General features: G+C 40.6%; 2 long non-coding RNA genes across 4 annotated transcripts in view; one reads left to right on the top strand and one right to left on the bottom strand.

Annotated features, from left to right (window-relative positions):
• Positions 1-12,993, bottom strand: part of LOC105481273 (uncharacterized) — a 31,349-nt gene extending 18,356 nt beyond the window's left edge. The window contains exons 1-3 of one of the 3 annotated variants that reach the window (XR_986863.3): positions 7,264-12,982; positions 6,560-6,768; positions 5,720-5,784 (exon numbers count right to left, since the gene is read on the bottom strand). This is a non-coding gene — a long non-coding RNA (uncharacterized lncRNA). Of the gene's footprint in view, positions 1-5,719; positions 6,769-7,263 lie in introns of all 3 variants that reach the window. The other 2 variants (XR_986864.3, XR_986862.3) reach the window with 2 other exon arrangements.
• LOC112426621 (uncharacterized) lies at positions 1-27,863 on the top strand. Its single transcript, XR_011609298.1, has 4 exons — positions 1-137; positions 11,393-11,516; positions 23,610-23,658; positions 27,736-27,863. It is a non-coding gene; the product is annotated as an uncharacterized lncRNA (long non-coding RNA).

Raw genomic sequence — 27,863 nt, forward strand, 5'->3', positions numbered from 1 at the left:
GCCTGGTTACCACGGTGGGATAAGGGTCCAGTTGGTAGAGCCCAGCAAAAGCCCAGAGGGCAAAGGCCTCTTCCACTCTCATCAAGATACTAAGCTTCTCCATGAACCCAGGTACCATCTTAGGAAGGAGGAATGAGGTGAGACCCCTTGAGAGATAGGAAAAGCTTAACTTTTAATGAGTATTTAGCAGAAAGAGATTGATTTGAAACAGAAGAAACTGGGTTACTTTTTATTGACCAGGGACATATGCTGAATTGTGCCCTCACACACACAAATTTGTGTGTTGAAGCCCTAACCCTCAATACCCCAGGATGTAACTGTATTTAGAGACAGCGCCTTTAAAGAGGTGATGAAGTTAAAATGAGGCCCTAAGGGTGGACAGTAATCCAATCTGACCAGTATTATAAGTAAAGGAAATTTGGACATACAAGGAAACACCAGATGCCCACACACAGAGGAAAGACAAGGTGAGAACACAGAGAGAAGGCAGCCATTTGCAAGCTGAGGAGAGAGGCTTCATGAGAAACAAGCACTGCCAACACCCGAATCTTGGATTTCCAGCCCCTAAAACCATAAGAAAATTAATTTCTGTTGTTTAAGCCATCCAGTCCCTAGCATTTCATTACAGCAGCCATAGCAAACTAATACGGCATTTTAAGGGTTGTGGGGTTTTCATTTCATATCAGTAGGAGCAAAAGCAAGATGATATGTCAGTTAAATAAAATGTAAAAAGCTACTTGTTTGTTTTTTGGTTTTGGACATCCTTGGGCATTTTAATCCTGTCATATAGGATGAGTGCTTCATAGATTTTTGGACACATTCTCAGACCCAAAGTTACGAATAACCTTTACTAGTTAAAGGACTTCAACAGAGCAAAGCCTATGGCCACCAAGGAAACAAGTCTCAAAGAGCTCAAAACCTCCTTCTGGCCACTGCTCAGTGTCAGGCTTCTACAGGATAGAAATGATGAGGGAAGCAAAAGGTGTAAGACTGGAAAGATGATATTCTTGAATCAGGTTCTTTCCTAAAATCATGATTGGCAGTTACCTTCATCCATTTGTGCTGCTATAATAAAGTACCTGACGCTGGGCAATTGATAAAGAACGGAAATGTATTTCTCTCAGCTCTAGAGGCTGAGAAGTCCAAGGTCAAGGCGCTGGCAAGTTTGGCGTCTGGTGAGGGCTGCTCCATCAGTGGCATGTTCTTACAGTGGCATCCTCACATGGCAGAAGGAGGAGGAGTAAGGGGACCTTGAGCCACTTCCTTCCAGTCCTTTTATAAGACACTAATCCATTCACAAGTGCAGAGCCCTCATGGCCTAACCACCTGCTAAAGGCACCCCTCCTAATACCACTACATGGGGATTAAGTCTCAACATGAATTTTGGAGGAGACATAAATGTTCAGACCATAGCAGCAGTATTTTTTCTCTTTTTCAAACTGTTATGTGTTTCTGAGCTCTTCTGTTGGGGGAGGGAGATCACAAAGGTTTTCTGGAAAAGCAATTCCAAACAGATATCTGAAGAATATGTTTTTCGTTCAGTGATTGCTAAGAAAAAAAAAAGCTCGTTAGCTTTGACCTGAATATGGATACACCCAGGCATAAGTGTCTGGTGTAGAAACAATGCCATGCTAACTTCAGTGAGAGAGAAAAACACAAATACTACATTTCCAAATTTAGTCAACTAGGGACATTGAGTCAGGCCAATTTAAAACCAGCCCAAAATTTCATCATTCCAAGGAGTTGAGTATTCTCTCTTATCTACTAATCTAAAATTAAATTTCCCGTTTAGCTTTGACATAGAGACTATTTATAGACATTCAAAAAAAGAAGAAAATCAAAAGGCTTAAACCCAGGTCATAGTTCCTAAAACCAAAAGCAGTGAGAAGAAAGCGACATCTAATGGTTGGTTTACTTCAAAACATCTCTGGTTGCCCTCTAAAACTCAAGAGATGAGGAAAGAGAGATTTTGACCTTAGCCATTAGAAAAAGCCTCAAAAATCCTAAAAAGTCAAAAATGTCATCCAGCCCTCTGGGAAACCGGCTCAATGCATTCAAATTAATGTCATGCCGGGCTGTAGAAACTTCTGACCAGAAGACATTCCAAGGACTAACCATAAACAGCTTAAATGATATTAGATGCGTCATAAGATCTTTTTTTACTCTTGTTAAAAAATAACAATAACAAACACTTATGAAGTACAGAGATGTGCCAAATCCTGGCCTAAGTGTCTCATATATACTAACTCATCTAAAGATATTTTTCCACAATATTTATACACACAAATAGAAAATAAATTCTACTAAAATTCTTAAGGCTAAAGTAGGAATGAATTAATGTTGTGAAAAGACAGGAATATTAAATGTATGTAATTACTTTCTTAGAACAGAATTGCAAAAGAACTTGAGAGGTCATCGTTCAGGAGCTGTTGAAAAATCCATCCCATGAGAGAAAACGCAGCATTTTCACTTATTTTTATTTATTCCTTCATTCTTTCTATCCTGCTCTTTGCTTTCTTGTCTTCCATCTTGTAAAAATACTTATGACAAACTTTTTATCCTGTCATTGAATTTTGCTGGTACTTTTCTGGCTTAAAGGTGAACTCCTGAAGTTTATCTCCTTCCAGGCATCATCCCTTCAGTTCTGGAAACAGTTACCAGATAAATGGTGGTAACTAGCTTAAGCATCACAGGACGAATGGCCAGGCTAATATCAAGAATAAGCATATGAATCACAACTATATTTCTGCTATAGCAAAATGTCTTCAAGTAAAAATTAGACCATAAGCATTAACTTAAACCGCCTATTAAAAGAAGATTATTTAAAATATTACATGTTAACTATTCAACCAGTTAAATAGCAACCAATATACTGCTCCTACATTTAAATGTAGTTTCATTTTTTATACAAGTTATGGAAGCCATATGTATTCTTACCTACAGTTTTATCAGTCAATAAATTACACATGGTCTCCTGCCTATATGTAAGTTCTGTCTGAGAGACAGCATCAGGGATTTTATTTTAATAATAACCATTCCTTTGCAATGAATAAAGACATTAATTTATCTCTTATGGACTCATAATTTGTTCTGAAGCATCTTCTGTGGTTATGTGGACTCTCTTTTTCCTTGAAGGCTGGAAGGGAGCAGGGGTCCAGGGCTTCACTAGTCTCCTGCTTTTGGAGCATATCTCTCTGCTATATGTAGAAGCTTTTTTTCCTTTTTCCTTTTGTAATACTTAGAACAGAAAATGCAAAGACTACATACCCTTACCAGAATATATAAAACTCTTTGCTTACATTTCTTCAATCAAGAAGAGGTTCTATTAAGAACCAAATTTCTACATGGCCCAATCTTCTTTCCTTCAACTTTAAATATCATATACAATGTATTTTACAAAGAATACGTTAGGATTATCTATTAAGCTGGTAATCTCCATTAGAGGAATTGATTATTTTGTACTCCTCAGAACAAAAGGAACACAAATTTCAGACACACAACCCAGAACAAGCATAGGGATTTAATCAGCCCACTGCTGAAAAGACAAAGCCCTGGCCCGTATTATTTATTGGTGACTTCCAGGAGCATGGACATAAGATCTTTTGTTCTTTCTGTTTCTTAAAGAGGAAAATTGCAGGAGAAAAAGAAAATCTATCCTTTTCTCTTTATACCTGTTAAGAGGAAGAAATGTTTCAGTTACATTTCTGACTATGGAAAAAATGACAAGTTACTGATTAAAAAACAAAAATCAAAGATGAACTCCATAATATTCTCCTTTCCTTAGAGTCCTCAAACTCTCACACAGTCCAGGCCCCCGAGCCCCACTCTCAGTTCCTTCCCAAATAAAGTCCTCAACCTTTTAGGAAGCTTCCCTCCCAGCCTCACTCCAGGCATTGTTCCAAGAGGCCCTGGCACATGTTGGGCTCTCATACCTGTGCCCTAAATTAATTAACTGTAAAACGAGCATTGTTATAAGCTTATTTTCAACTCTTCCACAGGTCAGTTTCTCTGGCCAGAATCAGCCTGCAAATACGGTAATTACAATTTCACAATTGTATTTCTAGAGCAGTTGAGGGGAAGCAATCATGTTAGGCCAAACTAGCAACTGAGCCAGGCCTTGTGTCAGAAAGATGGGGGCTGACAGTGGCTAAGACAATTTCTTCCAAAACACTAGGTATTTAGGTCAGGAGAAGCTTAAACAAAGCAATAGCTCTTCTTGTCATCAGAGGCCTTGGTTTTCACACCTGTAAAACAAAATCCTTGGTCTAAATGACTTCTGACACTCTGACAACTTTTGCCACAGAGTTCAAGCTAGAAACAAGAAAGTAGCTATAAAAGCCAGGACCCTTTATGGTATAGCCAAGAGAGAAATCTAACTCACCAAAAATTCAGAGAGGGGAGTGCTTCTCATGAGAAAAGAATGAGAGACTAATTCCCAAGGATTTTCTCTTCAAACAGCACGTCGTGGAGAAAGAAAGATAAATGGAGAAACATGGCAGTAAGAAAATTCCATAGATGAGAAAAAAGACAGGGAACTTCTTAGCACCTGCCCTAGTCGTAAATTGTCAATAGAGAGATGCTTTTCTTTTTTTTTTTTTTTTTTTGAGACGGAGTCTCGCTCTGCCGTTCAGGCTGGAGTGCAGTGGCCGGATCTCAGCTCACTGCAAGCTCCGCCTCCCGGGTTGACGCCATTCTCCTGCCTCAGCCTCCCGAGTAGCTGGGACTACAGGTGCCCGCCACCACGCCCGGCTAGTTTTTTGTATTTTTTAGTAGAGATGGGGTTTCACCGTGTTAGTCAGGATGGTCTCGATCTCCTGACCTCGTGATCCGCCCGTCTCGAGATGCTTTTCAAACTATGGTAAACAACCTGTTTTGTTTTTTATTTCTAATCTTGTTATAAGCTGATCTCTGATCTTTGTAAAGGTAGAGAGAGACATCATAACACTTCCTCTCTAAAGTTTGGAAAGAGAGCAAACACTATCTTGAAGGTAATAATTACAGAGTTGCTTAGCCCCGGTCTAGCAAATTGTTAAATAAATTTTGCAGAAGTGCGTCAAAACAAGCACACCATGAAGGGCCTACTTACAAACTAACAAGTTAGCCTGCTACAGTTTATGGATGCTGGCAGAAGACATGAGACTCCTGGACTATAGACAAATGAGAGGTTATTACTCACCACGATAGTAGTAGCCAGAGTATCAGCATCTGAGCCAATTCTTCCAAACCCAGTACCCACAAGGTAATGCAAATAAGGCAAAAAAAAAAAAAAAAAAAAACCTGAACTTAGAAAACCTGAATATTTTATAACAGGAAATAAGCATGCCTGCTTATGCCCTGGAAAGAGATGTCATCCTTATTATATTGTGCAGTAAGCATGCTTATATGTTTGCCCCAGTGGAGGATACTACCTTTACCTGCCAAGGTGAATTAGTCTCCTATTGCTGCCATAACAAATTAGCACAAATTTAGTGGCTTAATGGATACAAATGTATTATCTTGCAGTTCTGGAGTCAGAAGTCCAAATTGGGCCTCACTGCACTAAAATTTCTTTTCCATTTTGTTAACGTTTTAGCTTCTAGAGGTCACCAGCATGCCTTGGACCATAGCCCCATTCTTCCATCTTCAAAACTAACAAAGGCAAATTGAGTCCTTTTCACATCACATCACTCTGAACTCACTCTTCCACTTTAAAGGATGCCTGTGATTACACTGAGCCCACCTGAATAATCCAGGATAACCTTTGTATGTGAAGGTCCTTTAGTTGATCAGCATTCTTAATTTCATCTGTAACATAAATTTTCATTTGTTATGCAAGGTAACATATTCACAGGTTCCTGGGATTAAGCTCTGGACATCTTGGGGGAGCCATTATACTGCCTACCACACAAAACAATAAGAAAATCTGCCCTTTGTTTTAGAGCAAGCTTGTCCAACCTGCAGCCCACGGGCCACACGTGGACTAGAATGGCTTTGAATGCAACCCAACACAAATTGGTAAACTTTCTTAAAACATTATGAGGGTTTTTTGCGATTTTTTTTTTAGCTCATCAGCTATAGTGAGTATGTTTTTTATATGTGGCACAAGACAATTCTTCTTCCAATGTGGCCCAGGGAAGCCAAAAGATCAGACACCCCTGTTCCAGAGGGAGATACAATCTCTATTGTCCAAAGCCGTTAATTATACTATACAAGCATCCTTCAAAAGATAGTTTAGAACAAGGGGAAGTCGATGCTTTGCTTCACAAAACACACAGACACGTGAAAGAGCCATAGAAGATGGACCCTCACGACCAGTTGCTACTCTTACATATCCGCATAAGAAACTGAGTAAGGATATTTAATTGCTTTAAACTATATGCATATATTTTTTAAATATGACACCTGACCATTTGGATCACAAAGTTATCTTGGTCTATATAGGTTAAAATCACTATATAATTCCATATATTCATGGAAAGAGAAATTATACTGAATCTTTTGAACAGAAGTTTCCTAGTTTAATCACGGACGAAGTGTGTAATCAACCATCATCCACTCACAGAGATCAATGAACACTTACAGGAAACAAAGCGGTTTGAACAACCCAGCAAAGTTTGTTTGGAGGTCAACGTTGGGGAAAGAGTCTTTTGATATTCAATTCCAGGGCTAAAGAATTTTCTGTATCAGGAAATTCTTCATACTTAACCTTAAATCTTGGTATTTGCAGCTTTAACTCATCTCTTCTTAATCTGTCCTCAGGGAGCTCTTTCACATGATCCTTAGTGTCTTCTAGAAAGGACAAAGATAAGACTCTCATGATACTCTCCATCATAAATTGTTCTGAAAGAAATTTTCCCTGCTGCTCTTATACCAAACCCATAAAAGATATGCTTTGGTAAATTTTAGTTTTCTAGTGAAGATTAATTCTATCCGTATTAAATTATTCTCATTGGAGTAAGTGGAAAGATGTTTAACATCTTTGGAGAAATATTTCCATTTTCTATTTTGTTTGTGATAAGAAGTGAAAACAGAAGTTACAACTGAAACACCAAGGAAAAAAATAGATGATAAAGTATGAGATCATACGCAGGAGTTGCAAAGGAATTAGCCCAAAAGTCCTTAACAATAGCTCTTAAAATCCTTCGTGTACATCAAGGTTATAAAAGGGCATATTGTTAAATATTGGTGAGAATTTGTGAAAATAATTTGAGAACAGCTGTTGCCCCTCTCTGAATCCCAGTGCTGCAACATCGTAAAGGAGTTTAGGGAAAACCTGACCCTTACCTCATGAGGGCAAGAGAGAGCTTCAAGAAGACTACTCTGAGAGTAAGGCAATCCTCCTAACTGATGAAAGCTGGATAAAGAAGAGTTTGCTTCTGTGTTGGAATCAGCCTTCATTTCCAAAGTTCATCTAGGCAAATCATGTGTTTCTTGTATACGATGTGTGAGCCTAGGGTCACCAGGCATGGTGTGCAAGTTGTATGCTGTCAAGGGTACAACATCTAATGTCAACATTTAATCACATGGTAGTCATCATAAGTTTCTATGTTTACTTTCTGGTAGATGGCAATAGAGGTTCTTGTTCTAACAAAACCGGTGTGTATTACAACAATTTCCCCATAGGCAGAAATAAAGTATCTTGAGAAACGGGCACCTCTTTCTAATAAACACAAAGAACCACATGGACAAGCATGGGCACTATGTGAGTTTCGTGTGTGAGAGAAAGAGCCAGCAGAGAGGTTGTTTTTCATCCCATTCAATAGAGCTACCTAGAGAAGCTAATGAAACCTCAGCAAACAGAAGCCAGAGGTAGACCCCCTGATTTTAAGGATCTAAAGATGAAATAAGCAAGAGCATTCCGTTGGAACAAGAGAACTACAGATTAGAAATCCACCATCAGGAGAAGTTGCTGCCTACAGGACAAAAGAAAACATCCCAGGCCAGGCGCCATGGCTCACACCTATAATCCCACCACTTTGGGAGGCTGAGGTGGGCGGATCACGAGGTCAAGAGCTTGAGACCAGCCTGGCCAACATGGTGTAACCCCATCTCTACTAAAACTACAAAAACTAACCAGGCGTAGTGGTGCGCACCCATAATCCCAGCTACTCAGGAGGCTGAGGCAGGAGAATTGCTTGAACCCGGGAGGCATAGGTTGCAGTGAACCAAGATGGCGCCTCTGCACTCCAGCCTTGGTGACAGAGTAAGACTCTGTCTTGGGAAAAAAAAAAAAAGAAAAAAGTTAAAAATTTAAAAAAAAAAAGCATCCCAGGAGAGAAAGGGTTCAGGTTAAATATTAGCAAACCACCACCCTTTCTTCCTCCATCCTGTTTCAACCACTGGGGTCAGTAGCATGGTTGACAAGATGGAAGGCATGACAGAAGCACATGTGTAATGTGCCACATCACATCTAGGTTGGAAAGTCCCAGAGGAATGTTGGTTCTCAAATGCTTCTCTCATACCCTTAGAACCCCCAGGCTTAAATAACTTCTGCACAGTCCCAAAATATAGTTCACACACATGCAGGAGTTATGATTTATGGTGTTTCTTCAATCTCAAAATTTTAGTAAATTTTAATATTATTTTTTATAGTTTGATCATACTGGCATTTAGAGGTTAAATCAAGTTTAGCCTAAAGCTGCCTCCTTCCATATTTTAAGTTTCCCCTAAAGGTTTTTCTGCACTTTGTGAACTATAACAAGTGGAGGTATAATCAGACCTTAGCCTACACTGAGTTTTGGCCAATTAATGTAGCCAATTGTTTGAACCGTGTTCAAATAAGGCAAACACTGAGCTGTAACCAATCCAGTTGTTTCTGTACCTCACTTCTGCTTTCTGTATGTCACTTTCCTTTTTCTGCCCATAAATCTTCCACCACATGGCTACGCTGGAGTCTCTGAGCCTACTACCGCTCAGAAGGCTGCCTGATTCACGAATCGTTCATTGCTCAATTAAACTCCTTTAAATTTAATTTGGCCTAAGTTTTTTTTTTTTTTTTTTTTTTTTTTTAATCAAGAGAATCATAAAACAAAGCAATCTAAAGCCAAGGAAGGAAGTACAAAAGCAATTAAGTTTAAAAGGGACAGAAGACCAAAAGGTATATAAAAATAAAGCAGGAAAAATGGAAACAGGTTGAAGCAGACAAAGGGGCCAGATTTCCAAGAAGAACAATGTGATGTTTTTTAATGTAATTGGTCCTTCATTAACTAATCAATAGAAGCAAGATGGCTGACAGACAGATCCAGCCACAGCCTCCAGCAGCTGTCCAGCCCTGCTGAGGTGATCAGATGCAATCGCACCATTCAGGGATGTGAATAACAGAACATCAAGCTGTGAAGGGAAAAAGCTGGGAAACCAAGGAAACTCCCTGAACAGGAGCCTTGAGAACAAATAAGGGAGATGGTCCAGACCCAGCATGGACATGAAACCCAAAGGATGACAATGCACCCAAATTAACAAAGTCAGAAAACAGTCAAAAACCAGAGATTTGCCAAAATTGCTAAATTAAAACCAGGTCCATGACTAGGCTATTTGAGAGAAACAAGGTAACTCTGAAACCCAGAGAAATAAGCAACAGTCTTCCAAGGAGGGCACACTTGCTCTAGAGATGCAAAAAGATTTTAGAATAGTTACTAGGTCCCAGAGGGTTTTAAAGTAATCCATCTTCCTATCCTCTGCTTTTACATGTACTCTTCCTATAACTCTTAACAACCTGATAATACACTCTCCTATTTCTTGGTCACTTTTCTCCCAATTTACAAAAAAAAAAAAAAACAAAAAAAAACAGGTCCACCTCTCACCCATCTGAAGCCGGTTCTAGAACCAAAGATACAATTTTAAGTTAATTCTTTTAATCAAGCCCCCATAAATAGTTTCACAAACATACCCCTCAGTGAATCTAATTGAGATGTATTTTCTATATATTTCTCCTTTTAAAAATAATTACCAAATGTTTTAATACATTTATACCATTTTGAGTAGCTGCAGACTATTAATAATTACAGTGATAATTTGATGCCAAAGAAATATTTTAACACTAATAACCTTACTGTCACAAAAAATTATAGGTAGTTTTTAACTTCAATTTTACATATTTGTTGTTGTTTTGCGTTTCAGTTTACTAGGGTGAATGTATCCAGGGACTCAAGAGAAACAGAAGATAATGGAGAGACAGAAAGAGGGAGAGAGAGAGATTTATTTTTTGTAATTGACTCATTTGATTGTGGAGTCTTGGAATCCTGAAATCTGTTAAAATAATTTTTGGAAGGCCATTAAACCAAGGCAGCTCCAGCACCCTGGGTTCCTATGTAAGCAAACTGAAACCCAACTAGATGTAAGTTCAGGCCTATCAGAAACCACCATCTCACCTCTAGCTAGGGACTTTCCACTGAAATGATTGCTTTGCCTTGCTTCCACATTCACCTTATAAAAGCTCCCCCTTATTCTCCTTTTCTGGATCCCTGAACTGCCTATGGTCTGGAGCTGCCCAACTTCTGATTCATTGTCCACTCAAACTATAGATTTGAATGTGACTTAGTTTATCTTTTAACACATCTGTAGAGTAGGCTGGCAGGCTGGAGACTCAGGTAGAAGTTAATGTTGCAGTCTTGAGTTTTCTTCTTCAGAAAATCTTTCTCAATTTTCGCTCTTAGGGCCTTCACCTAATTAGATGAATCACCACTGATATGGTTTGGATTTGTGTCCCCACCCAACTCTCATGTTAAATAATAATCCCTAATGTTGGAGGTGGGGTTTGATGGGAGGTGATTGTATCATGGCAATGGATTTCCGCCTTTGGTGCTCTTCTCCTGATAGAGTGCTCAGGAGAGTTGGTTGTTTAAAAGTGAGTGGCACCTCCCCCACCTTCCTCTTGCTCAGCCATGTAAGAGGTACATGCTTCCCCTTCGCCTTCCACCATGATTGTAAGTTTCCTGAAGCCTCCCCAGTCATGTTTCCTGTACAGCCTGCAGAACCGTAAGCCAATTAATCCTCTTTTCTTTATAAATTGCCTAGTCTCAGGTATTTCTTTATAGCAGTGCAAGTACAAACTAATTCAACACCCACATTATCAAAGATAGTCTCCTTTAACTAAAGTAAACTGATTGTAGATGTTAACCTTTATTTAAAGTCAACTGATTGTAGATGTTAACAGCCTCTGTAAAATGCCTTCTCAGCAATGCTTAGACAGTGTCGACTGAACAACTGAAAACTATAGCCTAGCCAAGTTGACACAAAAAACTAACCATCGCCGTAAACAACCATAGAAGTGCAAAAAATATGTTACATTATGATAGAATTCTGTAAGAGTAGAGTAAAAATACAATTTCAAGGAGTAAAAAAATACAGTTTTTTAATATCATGAATATCAAATATTTTAAGAGTGTTTTATTTTTAATCTTTTTTGTGTTTTTAGAGACAAGGTCTCCCTCTGTTGCCCAGGTTGGAGTGCAATGAAGCCATGAAAGCTCACTGCACGCTCAAACTCCTGAGGTCAAGCAATCCTCCCACCTCAGCCTCCCTGGGAGCTGGGACTACAGGTACACACCACCACATCCGGCTAATTTTTGTAAATTTTTTGCAGACATGGGATCTCACTATGTTGCCCAAGCTGTCTCGAACTCCTGCCTCAAGAGATCCTCCCAACTTAGCTTCCCAAAGTGTTGAGATTACAGGCATGAACCACTGTGACCAGCCTTTTAAGAGTGTTTTAAAACACATATTACATCTTTTGTAAGATTTTTGACTTACGATGAAAAACAGTATATGTCAACATAAAAGTACATACAAGTATGCAAGTATTGATTATCAAAATTCCAGTAGGGGTTATGCAAGTGAAACTGAAGACAAGTTCTAGCTACGATAACAGAGTACAGTAAGTCCTCACTTGCCATTATAGATAGGTTCTTGGAAACTGACTTTAAGTGAAATTACATATAACAAAATCAATTTTTTTCTCATCAATGTTGTAACAAAATGAGACATTGAAGGAAACATTATTTGAGGACTTGCTGTACCTCCTTTCACTTAAAAGTTGAAGTTTCCAGGGACATATTGATGTTATTAGTGTGGCCTTACAGTATTGTTCCTAAATTTATGGACTCAGATTGTACTGTACCTACAAATTAGCTGTGTGAATTTAGGGAAATAAATGAAATTCCTTGGTTCAGGGAATGTTGTTTAATATGCTATATTATTAGTACTTATTGATCAGATTTGGAGGTAGATTAAGTGACATAATATTTGCCAAGCACTTAGCACAATTTCTGGCATAGAATAACTCCTCAACAAATGCCAGGTATTACTATTATTCAGCAAACGTCAGTTGTCGAACATAAATCCACGAAGACCTATAAATGCAAGAACTCACACCAGCCTTGTGTTGCCTGATTAGCTTTCCTCTGATCCTCTCTCCTAGTAAATCCCTGAGGCTCCACGGCTAGACACGAAAAGACTGGTCCTGAATCCCAACCTCAGTTCATAATGTGTATTATCTCCAGTTTTCCTCCATAAAGTGCTCTAGCATCGGAACCCTCAAGTTTCTTCATCTGTCTGTTTCAGCTGTAAGCCTTGCAGACCAGGCATGTTCACTTTGGTAAACATTTTGAGGGTTTTCCTGTCATTTGGCATGTGTGGGCTGTCTTCAAACTCTCCTGTTTGTCAGCCCAAATGCAGTTCTGTGAGCGTCCTGGGGCTGCTCATCCCTCACAGGGCAAACTGTTTCTCTCAAGACTTCTATCTACAGAAATCTGAGGTTATTGAACTATCCAACTATTTTCTGGAATTCTAACTTTTCACCCTAATGGACACATTAAATGGTATTGAATTTGTTCTCCAATTTAAACTTCTGCATTTTTCTTTCAAGCGGAGCCTAAGAAATAGGCCTCTTCAAAGAATGAAAACACAAGATGTCATATTAACCCTTCAATGTAATTGATTTTCAATATGATCAAAGATTTATTTTAATTCGATCTTCACAAGGCATAGACTTTTCTGAAACAACCTTGCTCCTACCTACCCCATTTAAATTTAAAAATTAAATCTTTTTTTTTTTTTTTTTTTTGAGACGGAGTCTCGCTCTGTCGCCCAGGCTGGAGTGCAGTGGCGCAATCTCGGCTCACTGCAAGCTCCGCCTCCCAGGTTCACGCCATTCTCCTGCCTCAGCCTCCCGAGTAGCTGGGACTATAGGTGCCCGCCACCACGCCCGGCTAGTTTTTTGTGTTTTTAGTAGAGACGGGGTTTCACCGTGTTAGCCAGGATAGTCTCGATCTCCTGACCTCGTGATCCACCCGCCTCTGCCTCCCAAAGTGCTGGGATTACAGGCGTGAGCCACCGCGCCTGGCCAAAAAATTAAATCTTTTTTAAATCACCTAAGTAATAATATACTTTGAAGTCACTTCAGAGAAATGAAACAAAGAGGGATAAAATACCACATTTTCATCACCCAAAGACAACCATGTTAACAATCTTTTTAAACTCTTTTTTCTGTGAGAAAAAAAAAAAAATTCCTTCCCCTACTACACACACACACACACACACACACACACAACCACTAAACATAAAAAAGGGGAGTAAAAGCAGATCCAAATGCGATTTCCTGCCTTTAAATCTGTTGCAGACACTTATGCTAATTACCCAGCAACCTTCATTTCCTTAAGTCACCGAAGAGAACAAGAGCTTTTCTGAGCAGGCTGAGCGGTTCTTACCTGCCTCTCCGCTAATGAAATTCCCAGCTGTGTCTCTGGCTTTTGCTAACTAGGCAAGCCTCCTACCGTTTCTGTCCTTTAGGTGGCAGCATGATCTCTAACACTTTACAGCTTTTTTCCCCAAGTTATGCAATTCTTGTGGGAAAAAAAAGAAAAAAAGGTTTAATTTTCTGAGGGAGTGCTGAGGAACTGGAACAATTAGGAGGGGAAAGAGAAGCCATTGAGGGTGAAGGTATGAAAAATGGAGGAGCCAGAATTTGTGTGTGGAATTTGAGTGTTTCCAGTTACCACATCTACCACTATCCCATTACAGATGCCAAATAGGTGATGGATAGACATCTATGTGGTAACTGGAAATTTTATTTTTTATATTTTGATATTTATTAACAAAAGTGGTCCTGAAAAGGATTGAGTCAAAATTACAGAGTGATAAGAACTGTATTGTAAATACAAATCGTTCTTAACTGTATTGTCAGCTGTGCACAGTGGCTCCGGCCTGTAATCCCAGCACTTTGGGAGGCCAAGGCAGGCAGATCACTTGAGGCCAGGAATTTGCGACCAGCCTGGCCAACATGGTGAAACCCCATCTTTACTAAAAATACACAAATTAGCCAGGCTTGGTGGTGAGCACCTGTGGTCCCAGCTACTCGGGAGGCTGAGGCACGAGAATCACTTGAACCTGGGAAGCGGAGATTGTAGTGAGCTGAGATCGCACCCCTGCGCTCCAGCCAGGACGACAGGGGGGGACTCCATCTCAAAAAAATAAATTAAATTAACTGTATTGTTTCTGGGGGACTTTAACCAGTCCAGAAAGCTATTTTTATCTCCTGAAACAGGACTTAAATGATACTATTCAGGTGATAGATTGTAACAGAAACTCTTCCTCTTTCCTTCTGTCAAAACAAAATATACTGAAGGTCTTTGTTTTCACCTCAAACCTGCTTTCCAAATAAGTGTGCATACATGTAGCTGGACTGGGATGGGGTGAAGGGAGAAGTTAAACAAAAAGGTTAAAAAAATAAAAAAGATGGGGGGAGGTTGGGCACAGTGCCTCACATCTGTAATCCCAGCACTTTGGGAGGTTGAGGTGGGAGGACTGCCTAAGCCCAAGAGCTCGAGATCTGCCTGGACAACATAGGGAGACACCATCTCTACAAAAAAAAAAAAAAATTTTTTTAATTAGCCAGGCATGGTGGTGCATGCCTGTGGTCCCAGCTACTCGGGAGGCTGTAGCAGGAGGATCACTTTGGAAGTGAGAAGGTGAATATGCTAGGGGAAAGTCAAGGCTGCAGTCAGCTGTGATGGCATCACTGTACTATAGCCTGGGTGACAGAGCGAAACCCTTTTACAACAGCAACAAAGGCAAAATCTTAAAAACGGGAAATGAAGGCTGTTCATGGGTTATTCCTGTCGTATCCCACTCACTGTTACTCGCAAGATTCTGCACAATAAAATGTGCTAATTTGTTCATTCAGTACATATCTATTGATTTCCTGCTGTGTGCTAGACACACTAAGAGAGTAGACAGTCCAGACAGCTGCAGGGCTGCAGTCAACACTGGACACAGGTGTAAATAAAGCAGATCGTTCTCCCCTTATTCTGCTCTTGCGGATCTCATGTTCTAGTACTAGAGGCAGACAATTTAAAAGGAAACAGATATAAATTCAGGTAGTGACAAGGACCATGAGGAAAAATCAAACATAACAAAAAGGCTAGAAAGGGTGTAGGGGGTGGCCGTTTTAGACAGGATTATCAAGGCACGCTTCTCTTGGGAGGTGATATTTGAGCAGAGACCCGAGGAAGCAAGTGAGGGAGGGAGCTACTCGGCACCTGGGAGAAAGTAAGACAAAGGGAACAGCAATGCAAAGGCTGTGGCATCCAGGCATCCTTGGTTGTTGGAGGAACAAGAGGAAGCTGGTGTGGCTGGAACGGGATGAGCAAAGTGAGGAGTGGCCAGAGGGAGATGAGGTCAGAAAGAAGAGGGCTACATAGGGCCTTGGAGTCCCCAGAAGGTGTGCCGGGTTTTATCATAAAGGTTATGGAAAACCTTCATGTGAAGTTACATGGCCTAATTTCCATTTGAAAAGGATCACTCTGGCTACGGCACAGAGTAGATCCTAAGTATGGGAAGAGGCAAGAGAAACAGAAAGGCCAGTCCAGAGGCTGTTGCAAAAGCCAATGGAGGGATGGTGTGGTCTGCGGGGGAGGAAGGGAAACTGAGAGCTGGAAGACGGGGAGGGCTTGTGTGCTGGGAGGACTTGGAAGTGGTGCGGCAGGGAGCCAATAGTTCTATTTTGAGCAGTTGGGTTTAAGCTGCTATTAGTCATTCCGTTACAGATGTCAAATAGGTGATGGATACAGAAATCTGAAACTCAATGGAAAGGTCAGAACTGGAGAAAACTTGGAAGTCCTGTGTATGTAGATCCTACACGTAACCAAATAGCTGAATACGATCATGCAGAGAGCAAGTGTGGGTAGAGAACAATCCAGGGACAGAGGCCTGGGGCGCTCCCGCATTTTGAGGAGCCAGCTAAGGAAACCACGAAGTAAGGCCAAGCAAGGGAAAGAGGAAACCACAGCAGTTAGGGGTCCCAGAAGTGAGCATTTCAATAGGGGGGAAGTGAACAATTTTGTCAGAAGCTTGTAAGCATTCAGGTAAATGAGTACCAAGAACTGACCACTGGATTTCGCAAGATGAACGTCATTGCGGATGTTGGCAAGGGCACGCTAAGCAGAATGTGAGAAGAGGATTGATTAGTGTGAAATAGAGAACACCAGGCGAAGGCCATTGAGCTGAGAAATCTTGCTGAGGAGTTTTGCTGTCAAGAAGCGATAAAGTGAGGTAGAAACAAGAGGGGCTGGGGTGCTAGGAAGAGCTTTTCAAGATGGGAGATATTTCAGCACACACATGTGATGATAGAGACGATCCAGGAGAGAGGAGGTCACAGTAATGCAGGGGGAACCAGACAAGGAGGACATCATTGCACACATGGAGGCACGGAGGGAGCGTGGACCCCCAGGTAGATGTGGTGGTGGGACGATGAGGTCGTTGTCTCTTTTTTTTTGAGTTGGAGTTTCACTCTTGTTGCCCAGGCTGGAGTTCAATGGCGCAATCTCGGCTCACTGCAACCTCTGCCTCCCAGGTTCAAGCAATTCTCCCGCCTCGGCCTCCCAAGTAGCTGGGATTACAGACACCCGCTACCACGCCTGGTTAATTTTGTATTTTTAGTAGAGACGGGATTTCACCATGTTGGCCAGGCTGATCTCCAACTCCTGACCTCAAGTGATCCACCCACCTCGGCCTCCCAAAGTGCTGGGATTACAGGTGTGAGCCACTGCTTCGGGCCATTTTTCTTAATGACACAAGAAACACGGTCATCGACCAAGAGTAAGGAATGTGAGAGAGTGTTGAAAGCTTAATGAGAGAGGAGGAAGTGTAGAATATTCCTTTTTGGAAGTGGGAAGGTGAATTCACTAGGGAGAATACAGGAGGATTTCAGGAAAGCTCCGCAGGTTCATCTGGGGTTTGAAAGTTTAAACTGATTCCTGGCAGCACATGTTGGTTTTTTTTCTTCTAGTCACAGGCCAGCAAGCAAGGCAGGTCTGAGCCACACCCCCAACCCTCCCCTCCATCCCTGTTTTCCCCAGGCCTCTCTTATCACTCCTCTGGCTTCTTCATGTCTTAACTTTCTCTCCCCTCTGCACTAACAAAAGGACCCAAATGTAGTGTGGAAGGTTCTTTCTCTGCCACCCGCTCCTATACCTCTGCACTTACGCCACTCAGAGACCTCATTCACTCCCAGACCTTTAGCTATCTTCTTCTGAATGTCGATCCCAGTCTCTGCCTTCTCTCCAGACCGAAATGTTTGTCTCTTCGGCATCTGCATCTAGATATCCCTCTGGCTCATAAAACCCAGCAGGTGCAGCAGTGAATTACTTGGCACAATCATCATGCTGCTCTTCAAAGCTTGCTTTTCCTATGATATTCTATTTCGTTTAACATCAGCCATCCACCCTTCAAGACAAGAGGCTTCAGATTGGTCTTCAATGTCTCCCTCTTCTTAGTTTTCTCTATTCCCCTACGTATAAGAAGTTGTTGAGAATTTCTATCAATTCTACTACCATAGTATTTTTCAAATTTAACTTCAGAATCACTGCCTCGTTTATGCTGTTTCTCCTTAAATTTATTTCCTGCAGTAACTATTATTTGTGAAGAAGGGTCTAGTATTAATCCCTGCTGAAAAACATTAATATATTCCTATTAACCCTTAAAATCCTCAGCCCCGAGTTCACATTCTTGCTGTAATTATTACAGCTGTTTTTTTCCCAGCTCTTACCTCACATCACCCCCTTCCAGAATTGTCTACACTCCCAACTGAGCAGTGTTCCTCCTACTTTCCCAACATGCTGGTCAGTCTGACGCTCACCAATACCCATGGAAATGTCCCCTCTTCCAGGCCCCTGGACACTAAGAATGGGGCCCTATGACTGGTTCTGCTCATGACAGGCATCATTTCTAGGTGAATGCAGTTGTGAGCCAAGTGCGTTCACCTCTCTCCTCCCCTGCCAGTCACCTTGGAGGCCACATGCTCCAAATGGCATCGCTATATGATGAAGGAGGATTGTCTGACCTGTATGAGGTTTTCCGTAAGTGAAAAATACATGTATTTTATTACATCACTGGAATTCGGGATTTGCCTAATGAAGCAGCTAGCGTTTACTGTCCCAATGCTGCAGCCCTGTATCTTTGTTTATACAGATGCCTTTGCTCAAATGCTTTCTCCTCTTCCTATTCGTGACCTTTGGCTATTGAAATCCTCACTCTTGAAAGTAGACCTTCCCAAATGCTGGTATGTAGGTTGTTTGGTCCATGATTAAATTCCACCTAAGTCAAAGGGGTAAAAGAAAAATTACAACATAACAAGATTCCATAAAAGTAAATATATTCAATTTAAAGCACTGTCTTTGGGCTGAGATAACTCCCTCCATATTCAAGTGAATTCTATCATAAATTAATGGTGATATTTGATGACAAGAGAGAGAGGTTTTGTTTTGTTTTGTTTTGTTTTGTTTGAGATGGAGTCTCACCCTGTCGCCACGCTGGAGTGCAGTGGCGCGACCTCGGCTCACTGCAACCTCCGCCTACTGGGTTCAAGCGATTCCCCTACCTCAGCCTCCTGAGTAGGTGGGATTACAGGTGCCCGCCACCACACTCAGCTAATTTTTGCATTTTTAGTAGAGATGGGGTTTCACATGTTGGCCAGGATGGTCTCGATCCCTTGACCTGGTGATCTTACCATCTTGGCCTCCCCAAGTGCTGGGATTACAGGCATGAGCCACCACGCATGGCCTAGAGAGAAGTTTTAAATTTTGCCCATTATTTAGCAAAATAAAGTTGGACATCTGTATTTCGTTTCCAAAATTGTTTTCTAAATGTTATTACTTTATGTACTCAAGTTCAACAACCTGTGCTGGCACCAAGGTTAGGAAGACTTTGATTATCCTCCCAGACCAAAGTGACCTTTGATGTCTTTTACTTGGCTTTGAGCTCTTGACTTTAATGTTTTATCTCTCCTCCTGGAGAGAAAATTCTTTCAGGCAAGTGATCTTTTCTTATTCCCATACAAGAAGGGCAGGAAAAAGCTATTCTTAAACAAATGAGGGGAAAACCTTCTTACTACCCACACAAGAAGCGCAGGAAGAATTATTCCACAAGTGAGAAAGCTGAGCTCTAAAAAAATTAAATTACTTGGAAATCATAATTTTCAACATTTATTGAGTCCTTAACTATTTGCCAGGCATTGTTCTATGCATTTCACATATATTTACTCATTTTGTTCTTGAAAAATGTCTATCAGGTAGGTTACAATTCCCATGCGCATTTTGCAGAAAAGGAAGGCAACCTGCCCTAAGTCACAGGGCTGGGAAGTAGTCCCTTTAAGGCTTAAATTCTGGAGCCCATGAATTTGTGGGCTTTTAAAAACACAAACCAAGTCTCCTGCTTCCTGGCTGGTGTTCTTTTCTAGTACATCACTTTTTCTTCAACCTACTTTTTAAAGCGTTTATAATTTCAAGTAAGCTTATCAGAGAACTCAGCCCCTTTTGTAATGTCTAATCAGTATTTCAGTACAATTATCTTAGATTTCCCAGATTCTGATTTCCTACATACATCTGTTTACCTTTAAGGTCTTCCTCTTTCTGTGTGAATTTCTTTCCTGCCTGTCCCCCAGAAAGAAAGTAAATTAAATTAAGTCATCGAACATTGTTCAGGCAACTGTAAGAGAAACTCAATAAAGTGGAAAATAAGCCAATAACATCAAGCTCCTTTTCATTAAGATTTTCAATACCTATTTGGTCAGGCTTAACTAAAGCTGGATTTATTTGAGAGCCCTAGATTTTAAATGCAGCAGGTGCCCCACTGGTCGAATCCTTTGGGTGCAGGTGTGCCACTTCACACTTTAAAAGTCTTAAGAAAATGGTGGACTTCAAACAGTAGGAAAATATTAATGCTAAAAAATAAAATCAAGATCAGAGTGGCCTCTTGTCAAAGACGCCCATGTGATTTTATTTAAGGTGGCTTCATATTTCATTTGCCTGAGGAACCCTTCTAAGAAATTTCAGGACAATTTTACCACTGGACAGCCACAATAGTATAACATTATTTCCCTAAAATTTTTTTATCACAGTAACCAATATATGTATCAAAAAAGATATCTTACTAGAAAGAAAAATTAACAAACATTTATAGGAGGTCAAAAATTACCTAAATGTACCTACATTCTCAATGTCAATGGGGTAAATATCCCTGTTCTTCCATATTAGTGATAGTACCAAATGAAGATTCTTTGTTTTTTCTTCTTTTTTTTTTTTTTTTTTTTTTTGACACAGAGTCTCACTTTGTCACCCAGGCTGGAGTGCAGTGGCATGATCTCAGGTCACTGCAACCTCTACCTCCCGAGTCTAAGCGATTCTCCTGCCTGAGCCTCCAGAGTAGCTGGGACTACAGGCACCTGCCACCATGCCTGGCTAATTTTTGTATTTTTAGTAGAGAATGGGGTTTCACCATATTGGCGAGGCTAGTCTCAAACTCCTGACCTAGTGATCCACTCGCCTCGGCCTCTCAAAGTGCTAGGGATTACAAGCGTGAGTCACCACACCCAGCTATGAAGATTCTTTTATACCAGAGAGAATGGCACTCCCGTCTCCCAGCAGACTCCTGCTAAAAAGTCTACTTGCCTTCTCTTCCAGGTCCATCTTCTAAGGACCCATTTTGCAGCACCAGCAGCTGGCCCTGCTGGCAGGCAGGAGTGCCTAGGAGCTCTCCTCCTGCTCTGTGCAGAGTATGACCCTGACAGCTGAGCCCATAACTTTAACAATGAAGCGAATTTCTCTTCTTGAGATCCTTTAGCCATGTTCACATATCAAATGCCCCTGAAGGCCAGAGATTCACATGGAATTTGAGAAACGGTGTCTCCTCACTATAGCACACATCCCCTCTCCTTTGAAAGACTCCCGCCCCAGCTACAGATGATCCAAAAGTACTCATAATTTGCAGAGGGGATGACATACCTCCCCACAACCCAAGTAGCCTTCGTGTCTCTCAATGAGATTTTCAAATATCCTTTATCTAACAAATATGTTTTTATACCAGGCAAGAATTTGGGGTAAAGTGTCACATATTTTTACAGAAAGAGAAAGATTATATTGCCAAAATCAGATGTTATTCTACCAACATATATTTGTGTTGCCTAGAAATAGACACAATATTCTACACAAACACAAAAAGATACATTCACTAAAAGCAGATAATATGTCACTTTTTAAGCCATCGGGTAGCATTTACAAAAATCAACTATATAGTAAATGAAAAAAAAAACCTCATAAATGCAAAATTCAAAAAATAATCCAGGCCACAGTTGGTGACCATAATGCTGTAAAAGTAGAAAGTAATAAAGTATAAGCCAAAAAGATTTGTCAACTTAAATGCATCTGTCCAAATGACTTTCAGGTGATGATCATATTTTTAACTATAACTTCAGAAAATGTTTTCTTTACATAATAATAAATTTTACATAATAAAAGGTTATTATTTACCAAAAAAAAGTCACTGAAGGAAAAATATTTTTTTTCTTCTACCTGATAGGATGCAGGAAATGCTATCGCAAATCATGGCACCTTGGCATACTGAGTGTTTTCAGATGAAGGAAATTGAGAAAACTGCATAAGCAGAAATGTATCCCTGACCTCCTCTATGCCCCCATCTTCTGAAGACCCACATGTGACAGGTGTCCTGCCCTATACCTACAGGGATGGAATGTTACCCAGAGATGACAAGGAGAATCTGAACAAACATGTTTTGCTCAACTCCCCCTAGTTTATTAAGATTAAATCATACCCCCTTTCTGTCCAGTCATTCTTCTACACAAGTGTCCATTGTTCATTGAACCTAAGCACAAAAACAGTTTGTCCTGGGTCTTTGGGTCTTCATTTCTGAAGACTCCCAGGTCATGTGAAACTAATATTTTTTAAATATGCCATGCTTTTATCATGTTAGTCTGTCTTTTGTTATGGTGGTGTCAGCCATGAACCTTGCAATGGAGGAAGAAAGGATATCACTTTTTCTCCCCTACTTACCCTTCTATATTCATGGCTAGGGACCTTCTAACAAAAGAAAGACTAATGAGAAAAGTATACAAATGTTTTTCATATAAGTTTTATGTGTCATGAGACTTTTCATGAGGAAACAAAGACCCAAGGAAACAGTTAAATCTGAGTGCTTTTTATTATAGGTTTTTGGTGAAAAATGGAGAGTCATGGGAGAATAATGTAATAGGATAAAGGGTGTAAGTGTAACCACGAAGCAAGCCCAAACTGGGCCTATTCTGTTGATAACAAATTGTCAAGTTACCTTTTGGGTATAACAGAGCCAAAAACTACAAATTCTGTAGCACGTGCATGTACAATAGAAAAAGCTTTCGCCTCTAACACCCAGAACCAATGATTCCCTTCGCTCAGAACCAAGAAGTTCTAGAACATGACCAGAACCTAAACACACAGCTCTTTCAGAAGCAAGAGGTCTGTTGGCCCCGAAGATCCAGGGCTAAAATCTGCCATAACGTATCTTACTGTAAATGGTCAAATGTGAAGACCTCCAAACAGACCCCTCTGAGCCAACACTCTTCAATCCTTTCCCTTGCCCTCTGATTATTTAAAACTTGCCCCAGACCTCAAATTAGAGAGACAGATTTGAGCCCCCTCCTACCTCCTTTGCTGACTGGTTTTGCAATAAAGGCCTTCTTTTCTCAAAAGCTGGTGCCATCGTTCTTCAATTCTGCATGCATCAGGCAGTAAGCCCATTTGCTCCATAGCATAAGTAAACAAGGCCTGTTCATACAGATTCCTCTCTTGTGACCCTGTGCCTTAGGAAATAAGAATGCTTCTTTCCTCCAGGTACAGGGAAGACGCCTCTCACATGAGGGGCTTACGACCTGCTTCAGAGGAACATCAGAAAATCCTACCTGTGTTTTATAACCTGCTCCATGGGAGAAGAGTCAGAGCAGAATGGGAGGAGACCAGTGTGACCCTCCTACTTCTGCCATTTTCTCCAAGCCCCTCGGTTTAAAATATTCAATACCACAAGGTACCATATTTTGGGGTAGAGTGTCTTGAACCCCATTATCACCATGGCTTTATTTCTGCTAAAATTAGTTTGGTTTCCTTAGAAATCTCAAACTGCTGATCCTTTAGAAAAGCTACAGGAGACATATTGCAGAGTTTAGGGCACGTCCAAGATGAGACTAAAATATAAAATCAGACCCCGTGGTAAGTTCTATTAGAAATTTATGGCCTCTTTAAGGTGTGTGTTTGAAAGATGATGAATCCTCAAATAGAGTAACTTTATATTAACTCATACCATTTCTCCCACAGGGCATTCAAGATCAAGAAAATTGCAGGCTCGCTTCTAACTTATTCTAAGGTAATTTCCCTAAAGCATACTCTTCTAAGAGCAAAGAAACTCAGTTAGGCTGCTAATTAAATCTGTCCCCCAAAGTTGAAGCAAAGAACATGAAGCTACAATTTTACATATACTATGTACCTCCCAGCACCTGAAACGTTTTCACATTTGTCAAAGACATATTTACATAGAATCAACTAAAAATACAGAAGTATTCCTTTTTCTTATTTAGAACAGGCCTCCAGAATTAAAAATAAGACTCTCCCAGGAACCATGACACACCAAAAAAGATGGGAAGGAAACTAAGACTTAAGAGTCAAATCAAATTATTCCATGATCCCTTGAAAACTCAGGCAATTTCAAAGGCTGAGATTGTTTACTACAAAGGGAAACATATGTTATCCATACAAATCTTTTCATTAAACCCCAAAGTCACATCTATCGTATTTGCTGGTTATAAAAATTCTACATATGGAAAGAAAATGTAAAGCCACTGAACTTGCAATTCAATGTATGTGCACATAGACACATGCATATGATTTCCTGGGTGTGTAACTTTAAGCAGCATATAAAATGCCTTTGCACGTCTTGTTCTGGTTTGCTTTGTTCAATGTTAAATGATACCAAGATTCAGAACAACAGTTTCATGCCTGGGTTTATACTTTCACAGGATTTCTTATTTTCTCTAGCCATACACGATAGGAGAAAATTTAATTTGGCCCTCAAATTCTAGGCATGAGGCACTACTGGTTTCGTTTACCTCTCAAATAAACGGCACCACCAAAAAGTTAATTATCTGCCAATCATTCTATAGGAAAGGATTGGGCTTCTTCATACATTCCAAGATAGAAGGGAAAGACCCACAGGACTTAAAGTCCAGTAGCTTCACCACTTAGCAGGCAGCTCTGTGATTTGACTCCTAATGATCCTAAATGATACTTCATCTGTATTAAATGGAAATCAAGATTTCTTGCCTGTCTGTCCTATAGGTTTGTTGTAGGAGAAGAAATGAGAAAATGAATGTTTGACACTCAGGGAGCACAGGATCTCTGCTAGGCACTGGGGAAGCAATGATGAATAAGACACGGCCCTGCCACGTAGATTTGTAAAGACCTTCCGAAACTGCAAAGAACAATATAAATAAACGGCATCATCATAAACCATTTGCCCCTGTGCAAGGATAGCATCCTGCCCCCAGCAGGTCTCTGATGGTACTTTTTCAGTGAAAGCTTCCATGACCCTCAATTGTCTTCTTAATCTGTAACTTTGTAGATTAAGGATTTTTGTCTGTTTTACAGTAGAATCCTATTGTCTTAATTTGGGTGCATGGTTAAGATGTTCTAATTTTTATTTTTTAACTTTTTATTATAGAGGTTTCCAAAAACACACAAAAGTAGAGCAACTAGATTAATGAAGCCCCCCTCATACCTGTCACACTAGTTCAACATTTGAGGCAGCCTCCCTGTTTAGGCTTTAACCCCTTTTCCTGGTGCCCCTCCCCCAATTCTGGATTATTATAAACCTCAGACTTTTTTACTATTAATACCTCAGTAGACTTTACCATAATACATCTGCATAAATCTCTGAATGGTAAAGGCTTTTTGTTTTCTTAACAAAATCACATTTATATCAGCACACCCAAATCTGACCACTGAGAAAAGTAAAGAATCTTTATCTGAAGAAGGCTAGTCCTTTTAAATTATCAGGCCTGGCTGGGCACGGTGGCTCATGCCTGTAATCCGGCACTTTGGGAAGCCAAGGAGGGCGGATTGCCTAAGGTCAGGGGTTCGAGACCAGCCTGGCCAACATGGCGAAACCCCCCTCTCTACTAAAAATACAAAAATTAGCTGGCTGTGGTGGTGTGCATCTGTAATCCCAGCTATGCAGGAGGCTGAGGTAGGAGAATTGCTTGAACCCGGGAGGCAGAAGTTGCAGTGAGCCAACATTGCGCCACTGCACTCCAGCCTGGGAGACATAGCAAGACTCCATCTCAAAAAAATATATATATGTGTGTGTATGTGTGTGTATCTATATGTACGTATGTATATATCTCAGGCCCAGAAAGACATTAAAATCAGACAGCAATCACACTCTACTTCCCACTTTGAACTGTGTATTCATCTCTTGAAACTGTTTGCTGTTGCCACAAGTAGATATAAATTAGCCTAATAATGCCACACCAGACATTTATAACCCACCCTATAACTTAACCATGGATAGCTAATTACAAACCAATATTATTCCTGTAAACCAGTGAAAATTCCTGACAAAAAACTTTGCATCAGTTGTCCACTGATACACTCCCTGTCCCCTTTTGCCCTTAGAAACCTACTTGTAACAAAGGCCAAAGGAAGCTCATGTCCAAGGTTATGTGGCTCTGAGCCTCCTGGGCAACTGTCCTCACTTTGCATCTAGTAGACTATTTCAATTATTATTTGGGCCTCAGCCTTTTCCTTTTAGCCAACACTACTCTATTCAAAATTGCAAGACCCCCAGCATTTCCCTCCCCTCTTTTCCTATCTTTCTCTATTCCTTTATTTCCTTCTGACTTACTATGTATTTCACGTATTTGTTCATTGTCTCTCTCACCCACTACAACATAAGCTCCCTGATGGCAGGTGGTTTTGTCTGTTTTGTTTGTTCCTGGATGTATCCCCAGTATCTAGAATTGTGCACTCAATAGTCCACCTGAATAAATGAATCCATCTAAGTCAAAAGAACAGATTGGATCCATATGATGAAATTAGGGGGCTGGGTGCAGTGGCTCATGCTTGTAATCCCAATAATTTGGAAGGCCGAGGCAGGTGGATCACCTGAGGTCAGGAGTTCAAGACCAGCCTGACCAACATGGTGAAACCCTGTCTCTACTAAAAAATACAAAAAATTAGCCGGGCATAGTGGCACACACCTGTAATCCCAGCTACTCAGGAGGCTAAGGTAGGAGAATCGCTCGAACCCAGGAGGCGGAGGTTGCAGTGAGCCGGGATCTCGCCATTGCACTCCAGCCCAGGTAACAGAGCGAGATTCTGTCAAAAAAAAAAGAAGGAAGGAAGGAAGGAAGGAAGGAAGGAAGGAAGGAAGGAAGGAAGGAAGGAAGGAAGGGAGGGAGGGAGGGAGGGAGGGAGGGAGGGAAAGAAGGAAAGAAGGAGGGAAGGAAGGAGGGAAAGAAGGAAGGAAGGAAGGAGAGAGGAAAGAAAGAAGGAAAGAAGGAAAGAAAAGAAAGAAAAGAAGGAAAGAAAAGAAAGAAAGAAAGAAAGAAAGAAAGAAAGAAAGAAAGAAAGAAAGAAAGAAAGAAAGAAAGAAAGAAAGAAAGAAGGAAATAAATTTAGGAGAAGACTCTATCCTGTTCATAAACATCATTTTTTCTCAGCCAAGCTTTTGATCAGAGCAAGATATCTGACTATTCAAATTTGCTCTTTACAAGAAAAACTGAAGTTCTTGATTCCTATATAATTGCTCATGGGTGTACTCAGGTGACAGGATAAGCAACAGTAAAAGAAACCTGATAATTATTACCACTTTGACAGAGAGCCAATTTACTTCTGTACAGAAGTTCTTAGTCCCTGGGAACATTGAGGAACAAAGCATAATTTCCACAACCTAAATTTGTACTTTCTATGTACTAATAGTCTAGGAACAGACACACACTAACAGTAAAATTTTCTTTTTTTTTTTTTGACAGGGTCTTACTTTGTTGCCCAGGCTGGAGTGCAGTGGCATAATCACTGCTCACTACAGCCTGGATCTCCCAGGCTCAAGTTATTCCTTGGCTTCATCCTTCCAAGTAGCTAGGACTAGAGGCACATGCCACCATCTCTAGCTAATTTTTTTTTTTTTTTAGAGATGGTATCTCACTATGTTGTCCAGGCTTGTCTCAAATTCCTGTGCTCAAGTGATCCTCCCAAAGGGCTGGGATTACATGTTTGAGCCACTGCACCCAGCAAAATTTTCCAATTCCATCTTGAATGAGTGTAACAATAACAGCTAACATTTATAGAGCATTTATTATGCACTAAGCATTCTTCTAAGCATTTGACCCATATTAACTCATTGTATCTTCATAATGACCCTACACTGTTGTACAATTATTATGCTCAGTTTGCAGGTGAAGTTGACTGAGGCACGGAGCAGGAGCTCTACATAGCAGATCAATTAAGAGGACTTTCTGGAGCCAGACACCAGTGCCCCCCAGCTGGGAAGTGAGGGGTCATGACTTGAACCTCAGG

This window comes from Macaca nemestrina, chromosome 10 (genome assembly GCF_043159975.1).
Source record: "Macaca nemestrina isolate mMacNem1 chromosome 10, mMacNem.hap1, whole genome shotgun sequence".
In the NCBI taxonomy this organism is placed as follows: domain Eukaryota; kingdom Metazoa; phylum Chordata; class Mammalia; order Primates; family Cercopithecidae; genus Macaca; species Macaca nemestrina.